The sequence below is a fragment of the Tachypleus tridentatus genome, chromosome 2, assembly GCF_004210375.1.
Source record: "Tachypleus tridentatus isolate NWPU-2018 chromosome 2, ASM421037v1, whole genome shotgun sequence".
Classification (NCBI taxonomy): Eukaryota; Metazoa; Arthropoda; class Merostomata; order Xiphosura; family Limulidae; genus Tachypleus; species Tachypleus tridentatus.
In genome coordinates, this window is record NC_134826.1 from 156189908 (window position 1) to 156196159 (window position 6252).

Sequence of the window (6252 nt, forward strand, 5' to 3'; positions counted from 1 at the left end):
TTTCTGTAGATTGATGTATGGAATTCATTTTTGTTAAGATTAATAATGATGTCTTGTCTAAAAATGCAAATTGTTATTTTCTGTAGATTCATGTATGAAATCCATTATTGTTAAGATTAATGATGATGTCGTGTCTGAAAATGCAAATTGTTATTTTCTGCAGATTGATGTGTGGAATCCATTATTGTTAAGATTAATGATGATGTCTTGTTTAAAATGCAAATTGTTATTTTCTGTAGATTGATGTATGGAATTCATTATTGTTAAGATTAATGATGATGTCTTGTTTAAAATGCAAATTGTTATTTTCTGTAGATTGATGTATGGAATCCATTATTGTTAAGATTAATGATGATGTCTTGTCTAAAAATGCAAATTGTTATTTTCTGTAGATTGATGTGTGGAATCCATTATTGTTAAGATTAATGATGATGTCTTGTCTAAAAATGCAAATTGTTATTTTCTGTAGATTGATGTGTGGAATCCATTATTGTTAAGATTAATGATGATGTCTTGTGTAAAAATGCAAATTATTATTTTCTGTAGATTGATGTACGGAATCCATTATTGTTAAGATTAATGATGATGTCTAAAAATGCAAATTGTTATTACTTTCAACGCCGCATATAATTTAATGGCAAGATATTGTTAGTACATTTATTCTAAGACTTTTCAGCTGTGATTATGATTATGAAAAAATAAAAGTGTTGTCCACATACCTTCTGTAAAGGATAGGTATGAAGTCAACTTGGCATGGGTTGAGCCATTTCTGTTCATGATAAGAGAGAAATACATTAGCTAACGTTGGACCAAATGCGTAGACTAGATAAAGAATATAGTGCTTAAAGAATATATGTCCTAATGTTAATATATAATGACAAATATAATTATTTGACTGATTTAATATGCAAGTTAGGAAAGAGTAAATGAGTATACTAATTGTAGTGAGGAAACCATTTAATTAGTTCAACTCTGTGTGTTAGGATTTCTTTCTTTTAAAATAAATCATAGAGCTTCGAGAAACACACAAATATTAAACAAAATTAACAGTTAATCGGAATTTTGTTGATGAAGTAAGTGTTAAGTTATACGTTTTGTTAGTTTAGTAAGTGTAGAACTGGTAGGAAAAAAATAAAATGTAGTTGTTATAATTATGTGGACTGGACTGCATTACTCTCTTTTATCAAATAATCCAAAATAGCTCTTTCAATAACAGACACTGTTACAACATTGTGATTTTGTAATCAAAAGATCGTAACTAGAACTGTAAGTAAACAGTAAAGCTCACAGAACACTTGAGTTGCATGATATCGGTGTTTACCTTTATCATTATCAAAACAGTTTCAATATATTCAACATATTATTTATTACAGGATACATTCTTAAAACCAATGATTGAACACGTGGAAAATAAAATAAATATTTAATGTAACAAAACTGAGACTGGTTGGCATGAATTTAAGAGTGTATGTCTGATTGTTTGTTGAATTTCTCAAATAGCTTCTTAAGTGCATCAACCGCCTCTAATACATAGACCTTATCTCTCAACACCTATTGCAGAAAAAGTTTGTTTATATCTGTTCTGATACGTTTAGTAGAAACCATTCATCATTATACCTAATTATTAAGAAACAAGATTTGCTAAATATTTTCAACAGAAATATAATATTGTAATTTTCTAGTAATGGTTAAACATAGTTATTTACATAGATTTTTTTAAGCTTTAGTAGCTCAAATAAACTTATAAAACATATGAAACTAAGTGTCTTTTTCAAGATGGATAGATGTTATATATTAGTCACAGAACAAGTGAATAACCTTTATCCATCCTGAAAAGGACACTTATTTTGATATCATAATTAACGATAAGTGGTTTACATATAAAATATTGGAAATGTAAAAAAATATGTCATACTGGTTAAATATAGAAGCAAAAATTAATCATTACGCTAAATGTGTACAAAACCATTAGACACATAATCGATTGGCTCGTTTAATATTTATAAAAAGGAAATATTAGGAGTAATGGAAAACTTTTCAGCTGAAATGTGGTAGTTCTGCTTTTCACCTGTGGAAACACATGTAATACAGATAAATATATATAGAAACACATGTAATATAGATAAATATATATTGCAGACTTCAGTCATAAATTGAAATAAGTTCAATTTATTATGCACTTCTAGAGATGTAAAGTATCACCATCAGCATTTATGATACAAATAAATTTATAATAGCAAACTACAATAAAATAAAATATTTTGTCAAGAACACTTGTATTGCTATACTAAACCAATACAAAAATATGAGTAATAGATTCACGTCTTTACAATATGTAATTGAATTTAAATATCGATGACATAATCACAAGTCGAGCCACAGTACAGTAAGCTCATTATTCCATTAGTAATACTGTCCACCTATGGCGACATATGTAATGCAACCTCGAAAATTATAAACGTAAATCGAGAGAAGTTGAAATCTTTATGCAATCCTACTGAACACATCCATCCTAGCAACACGTTCCAGTAACGCATCCAATCTAGCAACACTATCCTTCGTAAGACCATCCGCGTATAGAACCTTAGTAACACAATTCGCCTAGTAACACCAGCTGTCCTTGCAAAATACATCTAATAGAAAATATTTATAAATGAAAATAATGTGCATAAGTAACATAATAATTATAGTATTATTCACCTATTGAAACACCGTTTGCCTTTATTTGTTTGGAACTAATGTTACACAATGGGCTATTTTTCCTTTGCCCACCACGGGTATCGAACCCCAATTTTAGAACTATGAGTCCGCAGACATAACGCTGTGAGATTGGGGAGGCTTCTGCTTTTTTTGTAAATAGTATTTGACGTCTAACTTATAAAGTAACATTGAAAACACAATATTATGAAAATTAGATAAAATTATAAATTTTAAGACTTTGATTTTACTATATATTTCAAAATATGATCCCATGGTGTTTCGTATAAACAATATCCTTATCAGCCGTGAGTTCAATGGCGTTAATAGTGGACAAGAATATAAGGACTTTGTAATAAAAATAACAATCGTAATTTAAATTCATGTATTTTTGAAGCAGTTCACTTAGAAATAACGAATTTGTTATGAAAACTAAATAGAAACAATTTAATTAACAACTTATTATGCCCTTAAACCTAACAAAGTGTTTTGATTTTACTGCTTGGTATGTTGGCAGTTTTTGAAGAAAACAAGGGCACCATTTGTCTATATATGAGCTACTTTCGTTTGTTTCGATATTCTGCAAAGCTACACAAGCGGTATTTGCAATATTCGGCCTGATTTGGAACTTATAGATTATAGGGAAGGTAACTATTCAACATAATTCTTGTCATTCTTGAGCTACTTTAACATAATAGTGGGAATGGGCTCTTATTCTTATAATGCACCAACAGCCACAAAATGTTGAGTGCGACATTGCTAAACAGGGACACAAGCGAATTACTCTTTGATTCACAGAGCGACACGCTAATCACTGGGTCACCTGTGATCCATCTGTACTACGTAAAATAATTAAAGAATAAATTCAATTGAAGTATCATAGCTAAAACAAGAATCGATTAATATTCAACCAATGTTACACATACACTATCTTGATGCTTCCAAACATTTGTGCTTAACTTCAAACAAACAATCGTTAAATGTTTTTGATCAAATCCTTTTCCTAGGCATGTTGAATTACGACGTAAATAAAATTCTTTAAAATATTAAATTCATATATATTTCTCTATTTTCTCTTTGAGCATACTTTTGTTTCAACAGTGAGGATACTGTAATACGCTGTATGGAAAACGTACATCTATTTAGCATAATTTTTGTTTCAGGTTTTTAACATCAGCTTCACCAGCTGAGGCAACGCCAAACAGTTATTTTGTGTTGAAAACTAATACCATGCAAGCGAACACCTGTTTTTCAGTCACAAATGTTACACCGCTACACGTAATATTGCGATATTTAAATACTGCCGACATGTCTTCATTATGCCTAGCCAGAATACTTCAAGTACAAAGTCCATTCCTTCTACCCACAAAGCCGTGAACTAGGATTGTATTATTATGTATTCCTCAAATGGCTCTGTGATAAGTGTGGCGAAATATTTTGTGTGATATATCTTTAATTTCAAGTGTTGGCTATTCTCTTCAATATACTTGCACAGTAAGCAAGGTGTGCTCGTTTTTATTTCGACTATTCGTGTATAAATTGCATGATATATGATATTTTCGCAGGGGGTAATGTTCTGGTAATATTCTCCGGTATATTTACAGAAAAATCCATTGTTAGATCTGCTCTAAAACAATGACAAAATTCGTTTACAGCGAGATAAGTATCTGAGGAAAACTGAAGAAGGATCTTATTGGCGAAAGTTCCTCGTTTAAATCACGTGACTTATATATAAATAGTATACGCACATAAATATATATATAAGGGGTTTGCTGAGAATATTTACCCTATTCTTCATTTGAGTGATGAACTTAATTGAAGCCGAGACAAACAGCCTTTCCGATATGTGTTCAACCGAAATTTAGACAAAGTTTTCCAATTCACGGGAAAGTTTCATGGCTTGTTTTGGTTGTTTTTTTTTTAATTTCGCGCAAAGCTACACAAGGGCTACTTTTGCTAGCTGTCCCTAATTTAGCAGTGTAAGACTAGAGGGTTTGGTTTGTTTTGTTTTGAATTTCAAGAGAAACTACACGAGGGCTATCTGCAGTATCTGTCTCTAATTAAGCAGTGTAAGACTAGAGGAAAGGCAGTTAGTCATCACCACCCACCGACAACTCTTTTGTCAACGAATAGAGGGATAGAAAATCACATTATAACGCCCCTATGGCAAGCATGTTTGGTGTGATGGGGATTCGAACCCGTGACCCTCGGATTACGAGTTCAGTGAAGTCTCATGGTTTATAAGTTCTTATCCATTTTGTTTGCTTCCTTTAAAGTTGAATGAAGTATTAATGTTTATATTATTTGTAAACTGATAAACAACTATTTACGTTTAAGTTTATAATTTTTAACAAATGTTTCTTCTTACAAGACAGAATATTACAAAGATTAAAACAACATAGTAATAACTTTGTATTTTCTGTTTGTTTCTTTATTTACTTTTTGTATCCATTAAAAATAGCGTAAGTATAATTCATTGATTCGGGCATCAACAATATAAAAATCATAACAAGTGGGGATCTGGCCTGGCAAGGTGGTCAGAAAGCTCGATCGTAATCTGAGTGTTTCTCGAGGGTTCGAATCCCTGTCACACCAAAATATGCTTGCCCCTTAAGCTGTGGGCGCGTTATAATGTAACTTTCAATCTCACAATTTTATAGAATCTTTGGAGTTGGAAGCCCATTATTAATTTGCCTTTTCTCTATCAATATGTGTGAGTGTTTTCTTATAGCAAAGCCACATCGGGCTATTTGTTAAGTCTAGTAAAGGGAATCGAACCCCTTATTTTAGCATTGTCAATTCAAAGACTTGCCACTGTCCTAGCAGAGACTTTTTCTTTTCGCAAATCACGGAAACTTCAATCTAAAAACCGTAAAGAATAAATTGCATTAAAAATTAAATCACAGAACAATAAATCTGTTGAAAGATTCAAATCGAGAAATACACACTAGTAAGAATATTTTTCCTGTTTTTTTTTATGCCTGAATAATTTCACCTTTTCAGTAGTTTAAGATTAGGGTTAAGAAAAAAAGATTAAGAAAGTGAATATTGATGACAATAAATCTCAACGTGAAATTATATTAAACTTACATTACTGATCACTGAATTTTTTTAAAATAAGGAGTTACGATAAAAATGATCCAATTTAAGATTGCAACCGATGAGAATGATAATACATGTTATTCTGAAACGTTAGTTTTTGCACAAAATTTTCACCCCTGTATCTCAGCAGTAAGCTTTAAACTTCAGGATTTATCCCCCATAACAGCACATTGTGTAACTTAGTTTTAAATAAACAAATAGTTTATAATTATGAGTGACTTTCAGCAGTTATTTCTTGCTTTTTCTATTAAATTGATAAATGCATTATATAATAATATAAATACAGTATGTTTTACCTGAAGGTATTGCAGGTGGGTGTGCAAGTTCTACACATATCGTAAACGAGTGCATTAAGTGGAAAGTAATTTGTCATGGCATTATTGCTCAATTAAATCAAGGGTAAAAATCATATCAATATTTTTTTATGGCAAAGTCAGTATGATGTGTTGTTTT